Here is a 22,116-nt window from a genome sequence, read left to right on the forward strand (position 1 = left end):
TTGGAACTGTCGCAGTTTTGCTCTAACAACATCTGTAGTTAAGTTTGCTGTGTTTGCTTCCAACGCCACTGCTAGAAAATAAAACTAATGACGTTAAATTTTGCAGGTTCATCATGGCAATCTCCTCGTAATCTACTTGGACTCTTACAGATGTTAGCTGTTATTATATGGACATCATTCTGTCAAAGTAATCACTCATACTGGTGCATTCACATAGCTTGGTAATAACAGAAGTGATAGCTATCATGAGATCTCACACACACCCGTTATATGTCAATGTGGGAACACTTGGGAGCTAATACTATATTGCTAGATGGCTACTACTACAAAACTTCTGTTCCAGGAAATTCCAGCCTGCTCGCTCCACCAACATCACTGACCAGCATATACCTGTCGGTTTGTGTGTGTTTATGTCCAACAATCTGTCCTTGTAGCATGTACCATGTACCATGGACAGAAGATAGAGGCATTAAATACACTAATCAAATCAACTAAATCTACTATTTATTATGTACATGTCCCCATACACCTAGAAAGAGGTTTTGCCATGATATGTGTCCCATAAGTGCCTGAAATGACAAAAGGCCAATGGCACGGTGGAACATCAGGAGTAGTATCAGGATGGGTGTATGGAACAGCTCTAATATAGGACACCGAAGAACAGTGCTAACCATATTCTCTTTGAGTTCCCCTTACAGGGCACATTTGCCTTATGAAAGTATGAGCTGTGAAGGAGGGAAACAGCCACTGTACAATTTTACAATTTTACAATTTTTGTTTGTTCAGTTTCTCCATAATACTCTACTGGATGAAATCAGAATCTAATTATTGTTTATCCACAGGTATATGCTACAATTCCACAGCTCCTTCCTTCGTGGTAAATATTCCTCTGTTACCCATGAAAGCATCGTTCCCTCTTACGACTCTTATGTGTAATATACTGCCACACAAAATCTGCAAACTTGGGCCTCTTTGGTCAATGATTTTTATCACTCACTATAGGCTGTCCGCTCGCAAGTGGGTCGATGGTCTGCACTGCGCATGCGCGAGACGCGACGAGCGAAGGACTTTCCTTCGCTCGTAGTGTCTGATCAAAGGGGGCGTGCTGTCGATGTTGATTGACAGCACGCCCCCTTTGGTGGGCGTGCAGGGGGCGTGCCTCCCAGACGGAGGCGTTCCCAAGGGAACGCCTACCGTCAGAAGCCGGCCCCACTGACATCACTAGTGATGTCAGTGGGAGTGATTTTGGCTCTGATAGAGCCAAAATCACTCCGGGCCTTGCGGTTGAGAAACTCAACCGCAGGCTTCGGCTCGCAGTGGTCAAGACCATCGCGACCATCATACTGCACGCTCGTATAGGCTGTGGGTGGTGACCCACAGCTATACGAGCATCCAGGAGGACGCTCCATAATTATGGAGGTGGGCCCTGATTCAGAGCGAGCGCTCTGGTCAGAGCGTCCGGCTCTGAATCAGGGCCAAAGTTATCAAGGAATTTGTAGTTAGGTCCAGGGGGACAATAAAAGACAGCTACTTGAAGGTGAACTTGTTGGAAGAGGCAAATAACATGAACCTTCAATGGAAATAATGAAAGGGAGGGTACAGAAGCTGAAAGTTGGTAGGAGTGACCAGAGGATAGAAGGACCCCAACACCACTACCATGATGACCCCCAGGCCAGGGTGTGTGAAAGAATTTGTAGTGCACAAAGGAGATAGCTACAATAAAATGTGTTCCAGAATTCGGTGATGGCTAGGAGATTCAGGTAGTTTCAGATGAAGTGGTCATGGATGAGGACCAGATTATTAGGGTTGCTGTAGCGTGAGATTAATTTAGAGTGGGGGGAATGAGGAGAGTGTGGGGATAGTGCTGGCTTCTGAGTGAAGGATGACAGAAGGTGGTGGGCAAGGTGGAGCTTTTTAGTGTGGTGTGGGTGGAGGAGAGAAGAGGTGACTTGGAGAGAAGGGAGGGTGCAGAGCTTAGTGGTGGTGTAGCAGGACCACGGTGGAAGAGAAGTGATAAATAATGGAATAATGGGACATGCGGTGCTGGTGGAGAGTATTACATGGGATGAAGGGAGACAGAGGAGAGAAGAGGAGACTATGGAGGGAGAAAAGAGGTAGGAACTGGTGGTATAAGAGAGAATTATGTAACTGCTGATTGAGGGGGGAGTTGAAGAAAAGAGGGACAGGGTGTAGATGAGGGATTTGGGTGGAGGTAAAATGGCAGTAGTAGTGACTAGCGTGAGATACAGGAACAGCACCATTAAAACATCTAAAATGCAGATAAATGCTGGTAGATGTAAAGGCATAACTATAATAGTATTTTGTAAACAAAAGGAGTTTGGAGCTGTTAAAGTTGCAGCATTATAAAGTTAGGATAAAATATTCTTAAAGCAGTGCAGAGTAGAAAAACATACACGCAAAAATTAAAAGTGCAGTAAACAAAGTGGTAATGCTTGCAGTGTCGAAGCAGGGTGTTGCTAAAGGCGTGTCCAGAAGCTCAGAAGATCCTTTTAAATCTTTTGACAGTTGTAGAAATTTCTGTTTAAATGTTGTACTCCTGTGTTCCTCCTGTTTAACTCCTGTCTAAATAATGCTGTACATGTAATACCACTTAAAGAAAAACACTTTGAAATAAAAACCTATGCAGCGTTGAAACAGGCCTGCAGACTGTGGGCCTGATTCAGAGCCGGACGCTCTGAACGAGCGCCCGCTCTGAATCAGGGCGTTTTTTTTTTTTTTTTGGTGCGTCCTCCTGGACGCTCGCATAGCTGTGGGTTACCACCCACAGCTTATGCGAGCGTCCATGATGATGGTTGCGATGGTCAGGTCTCGCTGCCGCAAGCCCTGGAGTGATTTTGGCTCTATCAGAGCCAAAATCACTCCCACTGACATCACTAGTGATGTCAGTGGGGCCGGACTCAGACGGTAGGCGTTCCCATGGGAACGCCTCCGTCTGGGCAGCCACGCCCCGGCACGCCCACCAAAGGGGGCGTGCTGTCACTCACCATCGACAGCATGTCCCCTTTGGTGCGAGACCCCGAGCGACGGCTTCCCCGTCGCTCGCCGGGTCTCGCGCATGCGCACTTCCGAGCAGCCTCCATCATGCGCATGTGCATTTGGGTACCATCGACCCGCTTGCGAGCGTCCTGCGCTCGCGAGCGGGTCTGAATGAGACCCAGTGTCCTAACACATATATAGTGAGGCATACATGAGTAGTAATTGATTGCACCCCACCTCCATTAACCTCACCCCATACCAAATTCAAGTCATAAAAATCTAATGCAAACAAACAGAGCCTAAACAGCATTACATGTATCTAGGAGCAAATATATAGTCAGACCTTAAGTCATTATGGATTTTGCAGATATTAATTAATGACAAATTATCTAGAAATTGTATTCCAGACAGCACATTTATTCCTATAACAGATGCCTGGTGCCAATAGATTTGTACTTAGAAATTTTATTCCAGACAGCACTTGGATTCCTATAGAAGCTTGAACTGTAAAGAAAAAAAGGAAGGAATTGTAGGACCCGTTTTGAAACTGTCTATGATTGAATTGTAACTTCTAATACAAGATGGAATGTTACAGCCATATGCTACTTTGTAGACCTATTGTAATTTCACCTGTGTAAGACGTTCTGAAATATTGCTTATGTCATCAAAGTACAGTAAATCTGAAATAGAACGCTGCCCTTTGTTTCTTCACCGTGTTGACAAAAGGCGTTTTGACTGTATCCTTCAAGGATCTTACTCCCAATCAATTATAACTTTTGGGAAAGAGTCTTCAATTTGAGGGGCATCTTAGCGGCACATATTTTGATTTGCTCAGTGAACTCGCCCACTGTGCCTGTACTCTCTGTCGTTGAGTTTTTGTGTATTGAAAGAATTTAAACAAAGAAAGATGAAAGGCTGATAGAATTCCAATCCTGCTAGATAACAGACCTGTCTATTGACGTTGCATCACTATGAGAGGAAGGTAACACTAAGGATGTGAAAGCGGTGGTTTAATAATAATGGTTCAGACAAAAAGAGTTTTAAACCTCAATGTGAATTTAGCAGCCTACGCGGTGACTGTTCTTTGTCACAGAAGAGATAATGAACATTTTAGGTACAATTTACTTGTATATGAAATCAAAGTCATTAAACAGCTGAACATCAGACCACTCTCTGATTATAAACCATGCTGAGACAGGAGGAGGCATTGTCATTCAGAGCCATGGGTCTGAGATGGAAGCACTGCGGATGTCAGGCGGGTCTGGATCATTAGGTCTACAATAAAAAGGTATACAATGTTTAGGTAGACTATGCAAGTTAGACAGGCAATAGGTCGACAGGGGCTGAATGTCGACAGGGCCTGAATGTCGACAGGGTCTGAAGGTTGACATGTACAGAAGGTCGACATGTGGTAAGGTCGGCATGTACAGAAGGTCGACATGGTCATTAGGTCGACACACAAATGGTCAACACAGAAATGGTCAATACATTTTTTTTGTTTTCTAGCCCTAATCTTCACCTTAACCCTAACCATCCCCTTGGTGCCTAACTCTCCCTCCTGGTGCCTAACTCTAACCGTCAGGGTAGGTGCCTGATCCTTAACTGTCCTTTCTAGTGCCTAACCCTCCTGGTGCCTAACCCTAACCTTCCTGGTGCCTAACCCTAACCGTCGGAGTAAGTGCTTAACACTAACCCTCCGGTAAGTACCTAACCCTAACTATCCCTCCTGGTGCCTAACCCTAACCCTCCGGTAAGTGCCTAACCCTTAAAAAAATAAATGTGTCGACCATTCGTGTGTTGTCCTAATGACCCTGTTGACCTACTGTACCTGTCGAGCTTCTTACCAGTCGACCTTCAGTGTGTCGACCTTCAGACCCTGTTGACCTTCAGACCCTGTCGACCTATTGCCTGTCTAACTTGTATTGTCTACCTAAACATTGTCTACCTTTTTACTGTAGACCTAATGACCGGATACCATGTCAGGCGTAGTGGAACAACTTTCTCGTGCGTCACGATTGTGACCATGCAGAGATACAGTTCTAATTTCAGGAGCAGATGGGGTGAAGTGTGTTGATAAAGTAGTGGGTGTTCCTGGGCAGTGACAGAGGGGTGTCAGCATACACACGGGGATGGTCCATCTTGTGGGCATGTTTTGGACATATTTTTGGAGTGTTGCAGGCATGTGAGTGAAAGCAGTTGGGTACAGAGCTGCCCGAACGCTGACACATGAGGCCAATCTGGGACGGACAAATTACACCTGCCATGGGGCTCGTGCAAGTTTCAATGGTGCAAATGATGGTGGCACCTAAGGATGCACCAATCAATCTGTATCACAGCGTGTACGGACGCTGAAACTGGGCACCTCAGTCCTTGCACAGTTGGATGCACGAATGTACACAAGGGAAGAACTTTGTAGCGGCATTTGCATAAAGGCGCAGATGAGCGACTGCCAGTAGATGCAGCTGCCGCACTACTGCCTCCACCACTGAATCAGGCCCCAAAGGTCATGTTTTTCCGATTTACAGACAATTTAATGATGCTAAATTTTATAGAGGAGTTTATTCAAATCCCACTTTTATTTTTGAAAAATACATTTTTACTATATAAAGGATTTGACTGAGGAAGTGATATCCACAGAAGAAAGCCAGTGGCAAACGCAGGATTTCCAGAGGGGGATTTCCAAATGCTTAATTTTAGAGTGAGTGTGGCCAGTCAATGAAGAGGGCAGAATTAGTACATACAAAGTATATTGTGTGTACCGTATATACTCGAGTATAAGCCGACCCGAATATAAGCCGAGGTACCTACTTTACCCAAAAAAACTGGGAAAACTTATTGACTCGAGTATAAGCCTAGTGTGGGAAATGGCAGCAGCTGGTAGTACCCCCAGTAGTAATTCCCCCTGGTTGTGCCCCCAGTAGTAATTCCCCCTGGTTGTGCCCCCAGTAGTAATCCCTCCTGGTAGTGCACCCAGTGGTAATCCCCCCTTTCAGTGCCACCAGTGGTAATCCCCCCTTTCAGTACCTCCAGTAGTAATCCCCCCCTGGTAGTACCCCCAGTGGTAATCCCCCCTTTTAGTGCCCCCTGCAGTAATCCCCCCCTGGTAGTGCCCCCTGTAGTAATCCTCCCCTGGTAGTTCCCCCAGTGGTAATGCCCCCTGGTAGTGCCCCCTGCAGTAATCGCCCCCTGGTAGTGCCCCCTGTAGTAATCGCCCCCTGGTAGTGCCCCCTGTAGTAATCGCCCCCCTGGTAGTGCTCCATGTAGTGTCCCCCCCCCCAGTAGAGAGAGATGTGATAAGAATTAAAAAAAAAACCCCGCTCCTGGTCCCGCCGCTATCCGCTCCTCCGGCCGCTTTGCATGGGAGAGACGTCGTCATGACGACATGTCTCCCATTACCCACTGCGGGAGCCGGAAGATGGCTCCCGCAGTGGGAGCAGCAGCAGCCGCTGAGAGTCTGACAGACTCTCAGCGGCTGCTGATTACAGCAAACACACAGCTGCTGGCTCCGGCGGCTGTGTGTTTGTGCTGTGTAGCGGTGACCGAACTCCATCCGGTCAGCGCTACACTTCACTCGAGTATAAGCCGAGGGAGTACTTTTTCAGCACAAAAAATGTGCTGAAAAACTCGGGTTATACTCGAATATATATGGTAATAATTCCAGCATATACAGGACCAGTGATCACAGTAAGCCATTAAATGCACCAGTAGGCCATCCTGCCTGAGCTGAACGTATTTACAGTCAGTCCATAAATATTGGGACATTGACAGAATTTTCAGATTTTGGCCTCTATTCACCACCACAATGGTTTTGAAATGAAACAAACAAGTTGTGCTTTAACTGCAGACTTTCAGATTTAATTTGAGGGTAAGTACATCCAAATTGGGTGAACGGTGTAGGAATTACAACAGTTTCAATATGTGTCTCCCACTTTTTAAGGGGCCAAAAGTAATGGGACTATCAACTCAAAACCTATTTCATGGACAGGTGTGGGCTATTCCATCGTTATTTCATTATAAATTAAGCAGGTAAAAGGTCTGGAGTTGATTCTAGGTGTGACATTTGCATTTGGAATCAGTTGCTGTTAACTCTCAATATGAGATCCAAAGAGATGTCACTATCAGTGAAGCAAGCCATCATTAGGCTGAAAAATCAAAACAAACCCATCAGAGAGATAGCAAAAACATTAGGTGTGGCCAAATCAACTGTTTGGAACATTCTTAAAAAGAAAGAACGCACCGGAGAGCTCAGCAACACCAAAAGACCCGGAAGACCATGGAAAACAACTGTGGTGGATGACAAAATAATTATTTCCCTGGTGAAGAAAAACCCCTTCACAACAGTTGGCCAAATCAAGAACACTCTCCAGGAGGTAGGTGTATATGTGTCAAAGTCAACAATCAAGAGAAGACTTCACAAGAGTGAATATAGAAGGTTCACCACAAGATGTAAACAATTGGTGAGCCACAAAAACAAGACCAGATTAGAGTTTGCCAAACAACATCTAAAAAAGCCATTACAGTTCTGGAACAACATCCTATGGACAGATGAGACAAAGATCAACTTGTACCAGAGTGATGGGAAGAGAAGAGAAGGAAAGGAACGGCTCATGATCCAAAACATACCACCTCATCAGTGAAGCATGGTGGTGGTAGTGTCATGGCGTGGGCATGTATGGCTGCCAATGGAACTGGTTCCCTTGTATTTATTGAGAATGTGACTGCCGACTAAAGCAACAGAATGAATTCTGAAGTGTTTTGGGCAATATTATATGCTCATATTCAGTCAAATGCTTCAGAACTCATTAGACGGCGCTTCACAGTGCAGATGGACAATGACCCGAAGCATACTGCAAAAGCAACTAAAGAGTTTTTTAAGGCTAGAAAGTGGAATGTTATGCAATGGCCAAGTCATTCCCCTGATCTGAATCCGATTGAGCATGCATTTCACTTGATGAAGACAAAACTGAAGGGAAAATGCCCCAAGAACAAGCAGGAACTGAAGACATTTGCAGTAGAGGCCTGGCAGAGCATCACCAGGATGAAACCCAGCGTCTGGTGATGTCTATGCGTTCCAGACTTCAGGCTGTAATTGCCTGCAAAGGATTTGCAACAAAGTATTAAAAAGTGAAAGTTAGATTTAGGATTGTTTAGTTTGTCCCATTACTTTTGGCCCCTTAAAAAGTGGGAGACACATATAGAAACCGTTGTAATTCCTATACCGTTCACCTGATTTGGATGTAATTACCCTCAAATTAAATCTGAAAATCTGCAGTTAAATCACATCTTGTTTGTTTCATTTCAAAATCATTGTGGTGGTGAATAGAGGCCAAAATATGAAAATTCTGTCAATGTCCCAATATTTATGGACATGACTGTATTTTAGATGTGGGTACCATTCCAGACTATTGGAGCAAGTCCGGGAGCCTGGAGGAGCAGCAGAAGAACCTAGCACTACCCTGGACATATATGTACATATTGGGCTCTATAGCAGTGCGTCTCTAACAGTGCATGTTTTCCACATCTTCTAGTTGGTGCACAGGTAATTATTACTAGCTGATACATGTTAAAAGATCCACAGGTGGTGCTAAGTATTTCATTTGTGATACTGAGAAGAACATGCAGCACTAGTAACAATCTACTATTTCTATTGTGGTCATGGTGTGGACTGGGGAGGGGGGTTTCCAGGCAGACGGAAACCCCCCCTGCGTTTGCCTATGAAAGTCACCTTTTGTTTATATCCCATGCTGCTGTGTCCACCTATTGTCATTTCCCAAAAATATACAAATCATTTGTCAGCCCATCCGGTCACCCTATTATTTTAGGTTTTGATTCTTCAATTGCTAATCTTTGCTATTTTTTCATCAAATTCTTGTCAGATTGTATAATGCCTCTTGAATTATAAATTAAGCATACCTCAAACTATTTCAGTTAATTAGATGTTGAGGTTGCCAGTAGTTTTTTTAAATCTAAATTAAAAACCAAGTTATGTAGTCATACACTTATACTGCTTTTACACCTAAATCATGGGTCTGACCCGAGATTTGGAACACTGGGCCTGATGCAGAACCACTCGCTGCCAGAGGCTGATGGGCGTGTTTTTTTAATTTTTTTTTCTTCCTCCAGCTCGCTCGCAAAGCTGTGGGTGACAACCGTGCGAGCGGTCTGGAGATTATAGCGACCATCGGGCTTGCAACAAGACCCTGTGGTAGGGTCTCAGCTCCCGCAAGCCTGAGTGGACTTCCTGCTCTAATAGAGCAGGAAGTCCACTACTGACATCCCAAGTGATGTCAGTAGGGCCGCCCACAAATGCCAGGCGTTCCTTTGGGAACACCTGCGTTTGTGCAGCCAACCCCCCTCCCCGCCTACAAAATGGGGCGAGCTGTCAATCAACATCGACAGCCACCCCGTCTTGTAGCGAGCCCCGGAGCGACTGAACTTCAATCGCTCGCTGGGGCCAAACATCGACCCGCTTGCGAGCGGGTCTGAATCAGGCCCACAGTTCCAAAACGAGTCAGACCCGGGAAAGACCTTTTCTACAGCAGCGCCGCTCCTAATTATTCCCGGATCGGCGCTGTTCACACTGCGCACGGGTGCAGTGGAACACTTCTCCCGACGCTTGAAAATGACATCATCTCCAAGCGCCGAGAAACCCGGAAGTCCCCATGCTGTAAACAGGACCCGGATCTAATGACCCGAGGTACCCGTCTACACTGCAGGGATTCACGGGTTGTTCCCATGTAAAACCCTGCAAGTTACCTGGGTTGGATTGCTGGGTCACTCGACCCAGGAAACCAACCCTGGCCCCTTTTACACTAAGGAACTTTTTTTTAAAAGCCGGCCTCCTGGCCGCTCGCTAAGCTGTGGGTGACCACCCACAGCTTTTGCGAGCGGCCAGGTGATGGTCGCAATGGTCGCGACCATCTCGCTTGCAACGAGACCCTTGTTGTAGGATCTCGTCCACCGCAAGCCCCAGTGAGCTTCTGGCTCTAATAGAGCCGGAAGCTCGCTACTGACATCACTGGTGATGTCAGTAGGGCCGCCAACAAATGGCAGGCGTTCCTTCAGGAACGCCTCCGTTTGTCCAGCCACCCCCCCCTACCCCGCCTACAAAATGGGGCGAACTGTCGATCAACATCGACAGCCGCCCCGTTTGTAGCGAGCCCCGGAGCAAGTGAATTTCTCACTCGCTATGGGGCTTGCATACGCGCAATGCCTGGCCATCGACCCGCTTGCGAGCGGTTCTGAATCAGGGCCCTCCTACTTAAAATTGGAGAGGCCTCCAAGACCATCGGGTCAAGACCATCGCGACCATCGGGCTTGCGACGAGACCCTGCGGTAGGGTCTCGCTGCCGCAAGCCCAGAAGTGCTTTTGGCTCTATCAGAGCCAAAAGCACTCCCACTGACATCAGTATTGATGTCAGTGGGGCCGGCCCCAGACGGTAGGCGTTCCCATGGGAACGCCTCCGTCTGGGCAGCAACGCCCCCGGCACGCCCACCAAAGGGGGCGTGCTGTCCTCACCATCGACAGCACGCCCCCTTTGGTGCGAGACCCATAGCGACAGCTTTGCTGTCGCTATGTGGGTCTCGCGCATGCGCACGAATGATCTCCCTCCGTCGTGCGCATGTGCACTAGGGCACCATTGACCCGCTTGCGAGCGCTCAGCGCTCGCGAGCGGGTCTGAATTAGGCCCTCAGGTCCATAATTACTAATTTTCTCAATAACCTTAATTACATTATTATCTTTAATTCACTAACACCTGTCACTCTGTCATTAACTCCCTGTGTGAGATTGAGTAACAAGTTACAGAATATAGTAATATATTCAATAGGAGGTTTATTGAGGGTGGATACAACAGCAGGGGAATGCAGACAATCTTGTAAATGCAGATACACTTGGAAATGCAGATAATAATCCAGAGATCAGAATGGGAACAAGACAGAGACAAGTACAGTCCCTTATAACCGAACAAACAGATCAGACAGATGGTAACCTGTTGAATGGCAGAAGTAAACATAAAATGGAAATTGGTCAAATCAATGTGGCAATACTCCTCAGGTGCATGAAATGCCGGGATCATACTAAATAGAAAAACAGAAAGGGGAGTATCCGCTAAATATCCCCCAGCACATTAATACATGAAAACTATATGGTAATAGCAATTCAGAGATATTTGTTGCATGGATTTATACTGTAAGCACATGGTAAGCTGCCAGGCCACTTCACGGCTTCTCTGATACTGGCAGTCCCTACACTACATGATAATAGTGCCCACTCTGGGCCATGTAATTATCTGTTGTAATAATATGCCCCATATTCTCATAAGAGTAATAGAATAGTGAATAACCATTTTCCATTGCTAAAACTCGATGGGTTGTTGAAACCCTTATACAGACCTGAGAGGGAAGCCGGCCCCACTGACATCACTAGTGATGTCAGTGGGAGTGATTTTGGCTCTGATAGAGCCAAAATCACTCCAGGGCTTGCGGCAGCAAGACCCTACCACAGGGTCTCCGTCGCATGCCCGATGGTCGCGATGGTCTTGACCATCGCGACCATCATCATGGACGCTCGCATATGCTGTGGGTGGTCACCCACAGCTATGCGAGCGGCCAGGAGGCCGCTCCATTTTCATGGAGGAGGGCACTGATTCAGAGCAAGCGCTCTGGTCAGAGCGTTCGGCTCTGAATCAGGCCCAAAGTTTGCTCATTACATGCAATTGCATTCATAGAATTTGAATACAAAATTTCTATATTTAATATGGGCAGTTTTATTATCTGTCAAACAAGCTACTGTATGTGATTTACTTAATTGAGTGAACATTACAATATACCGGTTGAACTATACAGTATGTTAATTAAATACAAAGTTTAAAATAATTAAAATAATAAAAATAGTAAAAAAAAAAAAAATTCCGTCTCAAAGTACAGCACAGTATTTCTATACTGATCCACAAGGATTATTATGCAACGGTATTGATCGTATTGGTTAAAGGACAAAAGACTGTGATACATTTTAAAAAACATACTGCAGAGAAGGTTATTGGATTTTCAATCTGTGGTCCTCACTTTATTTCCAGATGGACTTTATAACAATACAGAACAAGATAATCTATATCCTTCTTTGTTCTTTGCTTTTGCTCTTTTCTTCTTTTTATGTATCTATATAATAATTTATAATCGAGTATATAATGGTCTATGTTACTGGTAGCTATGCTGAATTGAAGATCAATTGGTTTTGACATTGTTATTTTGATCAATTGTGCTTCCTTTTCTCTATATACAAAATAATATTCAATTTAGTGTCACGTTTCTTCATTTTACATGTTTATCTGATAGAAACATTGCTAGCTTGGCTCTCTTATATGTGCCCTTGGCATCTATACATAATGCATGGCATTCAATTGCCGCCATATTATCCTGGTACCTACAGTAGATTTAAGTTACATTTTTATATTACATGGTCTTTGGGGTCAGAATTGTGATACATGCTGGTTCCACCCGAGCCCCCTACATTAAGATTAGTATTGTATCATTAATTTTACAATACTATGTTGATTTTTTTTGTATTGATTCACACTGTAACTAGTTATATCGTTTGAATATTAATCTTGGGTTGTTTTGTGTTGCAGTAGTTTAATAAATGCTTATTCCAAGGCAATTTGATTTGTACGGCTACTCAAGTTTATTAACATGGCTGCACATTTTATTTCAAATGATCTTTGCATATTATTTGTATTAATTGTAATAACTACTTGACTAAGTATATAGGGGGTCATTCAGACCCGGTCGTTAGCGCCGATACTCTTGGACCGGGTCGATGGCCCTCTACAGAGCATGCGCACGACGGCGCCGGCCATGCGTGAATCCCGCTACGACCGACAGCGCCGGTCGTAGCGGGTCTCGATCCAAAGGGGGCGAGCTGTCGATGTTGATTGACAGCTCGCCCCGTTTGGAAGGCGGGCTGGGGGGGTGGCAGCCCAAATGGAGGCGTTCCCATGGGAACGCCTACTGTTTGGGGGAGGCCCCACTGACATCACTAGTGATGTCAGTGGAGAGCTTCCGGCTCAGACAGAGCCAGAAGCTCTCCGGGGCTTACGACAAGGGAGACCCTACCCTAGGGTCTCGTCGTAAGCCCCGATGGTCGCGATGGTGACCATCGCGACCATCACCCGGGCGGCCGTTAGAGCTGTGGGTGTTAACCCACAGCCTAACGACCGCAACAGAGGCGGGCGGTCAGGATGCAAGTGGCCGCCCAGTTTCTGAGCAACAGCTTGCATCCTCCGTCCGCCTCTGAATGAGGTCCATTGTCTCAGAATTTGAGACATGGAAGGACATACTTCCATATGGATTTGTGAAAAGGTTTTCTATTGAAAACATGAAGTGTCACTGGCTAGATTATCCAGAAGTGTGTAACTGATTAAATATAGCTTCACATGAGTGTTTTATATCATTTGTGGATTTTTGCTAAACTTTGCTGCCTATTTGCTGGTTCATTTATTGACATTTGCTTATTTATGCCTGCTTTTGAAACCTACTCATTCATTGGCTTTGACAATCACCTGATTTGGTCTTGGAACCAGGCTTGTTATTGGAGCTTACTGATGTCCCTCTTTTATCTGATTGGTGCTCCATCCTACACATACTTCAATTTGCCCAATGCCAAACCACTTTATATGATCTGATGAAGTCCCTAAGGGTGAAACGCACCAGAACATTGTTTGGCACACTGTAGGATCAACAATCAGCTATTATTTCCTTTGTCTTTCTAATGATCAAAAGATTAAAACAAACAATGAAAAAGTATGCAATTTTATTTCTGATATACCTACTGTGATACATTAAAAGCCATTGTATAAAAAACTATTTTACAGAGCAGTCATCTTAATCTTATTTACAGACTTTTATAAAAAAAAATATTTATATATTTTTACGTTTTACTATATTGATATTAGGTCTGGGTATTCTTATAAGCAGTTTCTAATTAACTCAAGTTTTCTGGCAAATGAATTTGAAAAACCCTTGAACTTGAGAAATCTATGCATCTGCCTCTGAAGAAATCATATATTCAAAGTAGAGAAATGCATCAGTTTCTCTATATAATCTGTTACTACATTGTGGAATGCAAAAAGTAACTGGTAAGTTATACAAATTCTCATATTAGACTGAAACCATTCTTTGAGCGATATTGATGAATGATTCTAAATTTATCAGTGGCTTCTTGCTGTTCCAAGACATTCAATGGCATAATAACTTTTTTGTACTGGGAAGATACACTTTTGTACAATGTAACTCATGGTGGTCTGCTTCTATTATATACTTTTTTGCATATTTAATATGATTATATATTTTCCGTGTTAAGATTGTCCACATACATTGTGAAACAAGTAAATCTTTGCCAGTTTATGGTCACATTATCATAGTTACATTTTGCAATGTAGATAATAATTTTTCCGGTGCAACTGAGCAGCTTAAAATTACTTTACTGGTACTGCGTAATATGCAAGATAATATCTCATATAGCAGTATGAGTGTTTCCCTGTTTTCCCCTGATGCTTTCTGTGGAATTATTTCTTGTCAGAGCCGTAACTAGACTTTTTGGTGCCAGAAAGAGCATTGGCGCCGCCCTCATTTTTTAAAGGGACATAATGCACCCAAAGAAGGGGAATGGCTTCATGGGGAAGGGCCAGGGAAGAGATAGGGGAAGCCAAGAAATGCTGGGGATAAAATAAGAGGAACCTACAAGCAAGAATGATAATAAACAGAAATTTGACAGGCCCAAATAGCACCCCCTGGCCTGTGGTGCCCTGTGCGATGGCACCAGCCGCACTACCCTAGCTACGGCCCTTTTTCTTGTATTAGGTTTATTTTCACTGCCAGTTCTCTTGTCTGTGGGATGGTTCAAGCTCAGTACAGTCTTTAGGATAGATGTGGAGCTGAAAGTATCTCTTAATAGTGTAACACCCCTCTAAAATAATATGGTAGTGTGTTGGGAATATCTTAACAAAGTAACAGATAAGTCTTGCTCTGGAGCGATTGTTTTCCTTGGGCCACAGGTTTATGAATCTTCTCACAATATATCAATACATTTAGTACTGAAGAATATCTGTGTTTATTTATTACTCTAAACAGTAACAAGTGAGCTAGTGCAATACACGGTACATAAGGTATGACAATACATTTCATAAATGACATACTGGTTACATTAGTTCACTACAGGAAAAGGACACATGTTCCAACGGAAAGTTAATTATACTGGAACAAGGACACCTTCTCAGTTGTCTATCTGTAAATTAAAGTGGTTAACTCACTACTTTGAGCAAATATCAGAACGTATGCAATAAATATATCCTTACTCAAATACCATAACAGTAATATCTTGCAGTAAAACAAACATTCAATATATTACAGTTCCCAGATGGCTGGCCAGCTAAGTTAATAATGATGGTGCACAATGGTTGCTCCAATAAGTCTACAATCTCCTGAGAAATGCAGATGACTTGTGATAATTAAGTGGTGAAATTCTGTCACTATCTCTGCTTCACTGTATTGACTTTATTCCTAAACCGGTTGGTTTAATGGGGCAGAAATTGATTCCTGCTCTATACTGTCAACAAAGTTTATAGTTATAATCTTGCTCTGGGCTGTGGACACTGTTGCTAATCACGTCCAAAATCCTCTGTCCTCTATGTACAGGTTATAACGTTAAGGTTGCACGGAGAGGAACATGGGCTGGCAGGAGTATAGATTTGCGGCACCTCATTATGACTACGCTGGTACTGATTTGCAGAGTTCAATAAAAGTTTGCGGGGAGCAGTGTAAATAACTGTAGTAAGTATGGCTGACGGAGATTGAGGAATAACTAGAAACTCCAGAGCAGTCCATAAAGTCTATGGAGTCTGTAAGCTGACTGAGTAAGGCAATTGATGTTACAGTGTTTTTATTAAGACTACAGCTTCTTCCTGATCAGTGTACTATATAGGTACCTTTTCTAGCTCTGTCTCTCACTCCTGTTAAGTGCTTTTTGCTAAGTGCACTAAGTCCCACAGGGAGCTGTCACTCACCAGCGCTCCTCCAGTCTCTCTCTCCACTGGGCCCGCCTAGTACAGCCTCTGTCACCGCCTCCGGACTTAGTTAAGAGGCAGGAGAGGGCTGTCACGAATGCCTCCGGCACCGCCTTGAGCTCCCCCTTGACGGATGGCTGTCACTTGCTCTCCGGAGGGCAGAGAGACGCTCCGGAACTCACTCCAAGTTCACTGCTGAGACCTCCGGCTGCGCTGCCCGCGTTTAACCGCTGATCACCTTCCGACAGGCGGTATCCTCTCCTCACGATGGCTCCCTCAGGACTCCACAACGGTTAGTCCAGCAGCCCCTTATATTAGCTTCCTCCGGGTTCTTTTGCCCGCGCTCACTCTCCTCCCGCCAGAGTCGCGTGCGGCTCCCTACTCACTTAACGGCAGTCCTCCATTCTCGGAGCATGGTGCAGGGCTCCCCTTAAAGTCTCATGGAAGCTTCCCTGCCTCATGCCCGCCGCCTATAACAGTAGTCCAAGTCCCAACAGGATAAACCATAACTCCCAAGGGAATAGGGTAATGCCAGCCTGGGCACCAACATTAAATACAATCTAAATAAATACAATACTACAGTGGTATTTAGTGATACCCCCAACACTTGGGGTACCACATTAGTACTGACTGCCCAAACATATATTAACTAGCTGAAGTACCCGCCATTGCCCAGGTTTAAATCGCTAAGTTAATTATGTGATGTCGATCAAATCCATCCGGTGGAAGGCCCAAAAAAGGCCCCCTGGGTCAAAGTTCTGCCAAGCGCACTCTGCCGTGAGGTCCCACCGGGACCCTAACCACTCCTTTAGGCATCCCAGACCAATTGCCACCCCTATGTGAAATTTCATCGAAATCCATACAGTGGAAGGCCCAGAACAGACTCATGGGTCAAAGTTCTGAGTATGTCTCCGGGTCAATGTTCTGCCCAGTGTACACAAACGGGATGTCCGTATGGTTCCTCAACCCCCTAGTATGTCTTTTGGGATCCAATGTTACCACTCTGTGAAATTTTCATCCAAATCCATCCAGTGGAAGACTCAGAACAGGTTCCCCAGGTCAACGTTCTGCCCAGCGTACACCAACGGGAGATCTGACTGGGACCCTAAGCCCCTAAAACCTGGTCTAATCGCTTACTTTTTCGATTCTAAATAACTATGTAAGATTTGGCAGCTTTACCTCGAGAGCTGAGGAAGATATTCACCAACAAACGAAGGAACAAACAAACTTTTTCTTATATATATAGATTCACTAGTTAATATTTGATTATTTTTTATTGTCAATGTGATATTTGATAACCAAATGTGATTTTACCCAGTATTTGTGATTGATACAATTTACTCTCATTAATGGTATTTATTAATATATTTCTTCTATTACTTTGTGTTGGGCAATTATATTTTTTCCTCAGTTTGTTTTATTATTCGTGTAGTGCTGAGATTTATGTTACAGTCCATTGTCAAAGTTAAATAAATAAAACAGAATGAAGTGCAATAATAAACATAACTCTGCATGTTTAAATCATATCTTATTATATTCAAAATACTTAAAGCCTTCTTGTCAATATCACACATTGTGCCTGATACTGATGTGTCCATTAAAGTATTAACAGCTGCCATTTTGTACGCAGCCGCCGTGTGAAAATCTGCTAATGCTACAGCTGCCTGGAAATGTATTCAGACGACCTCAGGCGGCCTCGCAGATCCGAGCCAGTGTGTACAAGCACGCAGCGCTAGTAGCAGATCCGAGCAAGTGTGTACAAGCACCCAGCACTGGTCGCAGATCTGAGCCAGTGTGTACAAGCACCCAGCGCTGGTCACAGATCCGAGCCAGTGTGTACAAGCTCCCAGCGCTGGTCACAGATCCGAGCCAGTGTGTACTAGGGGTGAGCGGGTTCGGATTTCTGAAATCCGAACCCCCCAGAGCCCCCCGGATCCGAGTCCGATCCGAATCAGGCTCGACTTTTCCCGCCTGACTCGGATCTGAAATCGAGGCAAAACGTCATCATCCCGCCTTCCGAGTCTCGCGGGTTTTGGATCCTATATAAGGTACCCGCGTCGGCGCCATTTTCTCACTCGGCTGTGGACAGTGAAGAGGGAGGGTGGGAGTTAGGGCTGTGTAGTGTAGTGTAGTGTAGTGCTGCTGTTGTCCACTACTTCAAAGTCCATAGGGGCTGGCTGTGTTGTGCTGTGCTGCTGTTGTTAATAGGGGCTGTGTCCACTACTTCAAAGTCCATAGGGGCTGGCTGGACTGTGTTGTGCAGTCAGTTCTCCATAGGGGCTGTGTCCACTCCAAAGTCCTGTGCAGTGTCCCAATCCTAAAGGGGTGCTGTAGTGTTGTCCAGGGGGTGCTCTGTCCATCAGGGGTGCTCCCCCCAAGTGCTAAAAAAATAATATATTTTCTGTGTTTGTGAATTGTGTGCGCAGTAGCCGCACGTGCATCAACAAAGTAGTGCCAAGCGTGCGCCTGTGTCATAAGTAAAGGGCCGGCTGGCTTGACCGTTAAGGGTGCTGTAACCCCCGAAAGTACACTCCAGTCCAAACCAAAAAAAAAATTTTCTGTGTTTGTGAATTGTGTGCGCAGTAGCCGCATGTGCATCAACAAAGTAGTGCCAAGCGTGCGCCTGTGTCATAAGTAAAGGGCCGGCTGGCTTGACCGTTAAGGGTGCTGTAACCCCCGAAAGTACACTCCAGTCCAAACCGGAAAAAAAATTAATTTCTGTGTTTGTGAATTGTGTGCGCAGTAGCCGCATGTGCATCAACAAAGTAGTGCCAAGCGTGCGCCTGTGTCATAAGTAAAGGGCCGGCTGGCTTGACCATTAAGGGTGCTGTAACCGCCGAAAGTACACTCCAGTCCAAACCAAAAAAAAAATTATTTTCTGTGTTTGTGAATTGTGTGCGCAGTAGCCGCACGTGCATCAACAAAGTAGTGCCAAGCGTGCGCCTGTGTCATAAGTAAAGGGCCGGCTGGCTTGACCGTTAAAGGGTGCTGTAACCCCCAAAGTACACTCCAGTCCAAACCAAAAAAAAAATTATTTTCTGTGTTTGTGAATTGTGTGCGCAGTAGCCGCATGTGCATCAACAAAGTAGTGCCAAGCGTGCGCCTGTGTCATAAGTAAAGGGCCGGCTGGCTTGACCGTTAAAGGGTGCTGTAACCCCCAAAGTACACTCCAGTCCAAACCAAAAAAAAAATTATTTTCTCTGTTTGTGAATTGTGTGCACAGTAGCCGCACGTGCATCAACAAAGTAGTGCCAAGCGTGCGCCTGTGTCATAAGTAAAGGGCCGGCTGGCTTGACCGTTAAAGGGTGCTGTAACCCCCGAAAGTACACTCCAGTCCAAAAAAAAAATAAAAATTATTTTCTGTGTTTGTGAATTGTGTGCGCAGTAGCCGCACGTGCATCAACAAAGTAGTGCCAAGCGTGCGCCTGTGTCATAAGTAAAGGGCCGGCTGGCTTGACCGTTAAAGGGTGCTGTAACCCCCAAAGTACACTCCAGTCCAAACCAAAAAAAAAATTATTTTCTGTGTTTGTGAATTGTGTGCGCAGTAGCCGCACGTGCATCAACAAAGAAGTGCCAAGCGTGCGCCTGTGTCATAAGTAAAGGGCCGGCTGGCTTGACTGTTAAAGGGTGCTGTAACCCCCGAAAGTACACTCCAGTCCAAACCAAAAAAAAAAATATTTTCTGTGTTTGTGAATTGTGTGCGCAGTAGCCGCACGTGCATCAACAAAGGAGCAGCGCCAAGCGTGCGCCTGTGTCCCATAAGTAAAGAGCCGGCTGGCTCATTTCTTAAAGGGTGGTGTAACCCACAAAGGGCACTACTCTCCAGCAAAAATAAAAAAATATTTTCTGTGTTTGTGTGCGCTTTAGCCGCACGTATATATATCAATATAACATAAATGGAGGACCAAACTTTCTCCGATAAAAATAAAATAGGGAAAGATCAAGAACCACTTCCTCCTAGTGCTGTTGCTGCTGCTGGGAGTTGTTCATCATCCCAGAGAGGAAGTAGGAACATCACTACTTTTACTAAACAATTGACCCTCCAACAGTCCCTAGCGATGAGGATGAAGTACGACAGCAGTCATCCTGAAGCAAAACGTATAACTGAGGCCTTGACTGCTATGTTGGTGTTAGACGTGCGTCCGGTATCCGACATTAGTGCAGTGGGATTTAGACAATTGATGGAGGTAGTGAATCCTCGGTTCCAAATCCCGTCTAGATTCCACCTGCATCCTCAAAGCAGCAGCGACAAGCGTGCGTCTGTCTGTTAAAGGGTGGTGACACCCTCAAAGTGTGCTACACAAACAATTAAAATATTGTTCTTTTTTTTTCTGTCTTTGTGAATTGTGTGGGCTGTAGCCGCACCTGCATCCTTAAAGCAGCAGCGACAAGCGTGCGTCTGTCTGTTAAAGGGTGGTGACACCCTCAAAGTGTGCTACACAAACAATAAAAATATTCTTCTTCTTTTTTCTGTCTATGTGAATTGTGTGGGCTGTAGCCGCACCTGCATCCTTAAAGCAGCAGCGACAAGCGTGCGTCTGTCTGTTAAAGGGTGGTGACACCTCAAAGTGTTCTACACAAACAATTAAAATATTGTTCTTTTTTTTTCTGTCTTTGTGAATTGTGTGGGCTGTAGCCGCACCTGCATCCTTAAAGCAGCAGCGACAAGCGTGCGTCTGTCTGTTAAAGGGTGGTGACACCCTCACAGTGTGCTACACAAACAATTAAAATATTGTTCTTTTTTCTGTCTTTGTGAATTGTGTGGGCTGTAGCCGCACCTGCATCCTTAAAGCAGCAGCGACAAGCGTGCGTCTGTCTGTTAAAGGGTGGTGACACCCTCAAAGTGTGCTACACAAACAATAAAAATATTCTTCTTCTTTTTTCTGTCTATGTGAATTGTGTGGGCTGTAGCCGCACCTGCATCCTTAAAGCAGCAGCGACAAGCGTGCGTCTGTCTGTTAAAGGGTGGTGACACCCTCAAAGTGTTCTACACAAACAATTAAAATATTGTTCTTTTTTTTTTGGTCTTTGTGAAATGTGTGGGCTGTAGCCGCACCTGCATCCTTAAAGCAGCAGCGACAAGCGTGCGTCTGTCTGTTAAAGGGTGGTGTAACTCTCAAAGTGCTTCAAAAAATAAAAAACTATTTTTTGAATGTGTTTGTGACTTGTGTGCGATGTAGCCGCACTTGCATCCTCAAAGCAGCAGCGACAAGCGTGCGCCTGTCTGTTAAAGGGTGGTGACACTCTCAAAGTGTGCTACACAAACAATAAAAATATTCTTCTTCTTTTTTCTGTCTTTGTGAATTGTGTGGGCTGTAGCCGCACCTGCATCCTTAAAGCAGCAGCGACAAGCGTGCGTCTGTCTGTTAAAAGGTGGTGACACCCTCAAAGTGTGCTACACAAACAATTAAAATATTGTTCTTTTTTTTTCGGTCTTTGTGAAATGTGTGGGCTGTAGCCGCACCTGCATCCTTAAAGCAGCAGCGACAAGCGTGCGTCTGTCTGTTAAAGGGTGGTGACACCCTCAAAGTGTGCTACACAAACAATTAAAATATTGTTCTTTTTTTTTCGGTCTTTGTGAAATGTGTGGGCTGTAGCCGCACCTGCATCCTTAAAGCAGCAGCGACAAGCGTGCGTCTGTCTGTTAAAGGGTGGTGACACCCTCAAAGTGTGCTACACAAACAATAAAAATATTCTTCTTCTTTTTTCTGTCTATGTGAATTGTGTGGGCTGTAGCCGCACCTGCATCCTTAAAGCAGCAACGACAAGCGTGCGTCTGTCTGTTAAAGGGTGGTGACACCTCAAAGTGTTCTACACAAACAATTAAAATATTGTTCTTTTTTTTTCGGTCTTTGTGAAATGTGTGGGCTGTAGCCGCACCTGCATCCTTAAAGCAGCAGCGACAAGCGTGCGTCTGTCTGTTAAAGGGTGGTGACACCCTCAAAGTGTGCTACACAAACAATTAAAATATTGTTCTTTTTTTTTCGGTCTTTGTGAAATGTGTGGGCTGTAGCCGCACCTGCATCCTTAAAGCAGCAGCGACAAGCGTGCGTCTGTC

The sequence above is a fragment of the Taudactylus pleione genome, unplaced genomic scaffold, assembly GCF_031769625.1.
Source record: "Taudactylus pleione unplaced genomic scaffold, aTauple2 ptg000524l, whole genome shotgun sequence".
Lineage (NCBI taxonomy): Eukaryota > Metazoa > Chordata > Amphibia > Anura > Myobatrachidae > Taudactylus > Taudactylus pleione.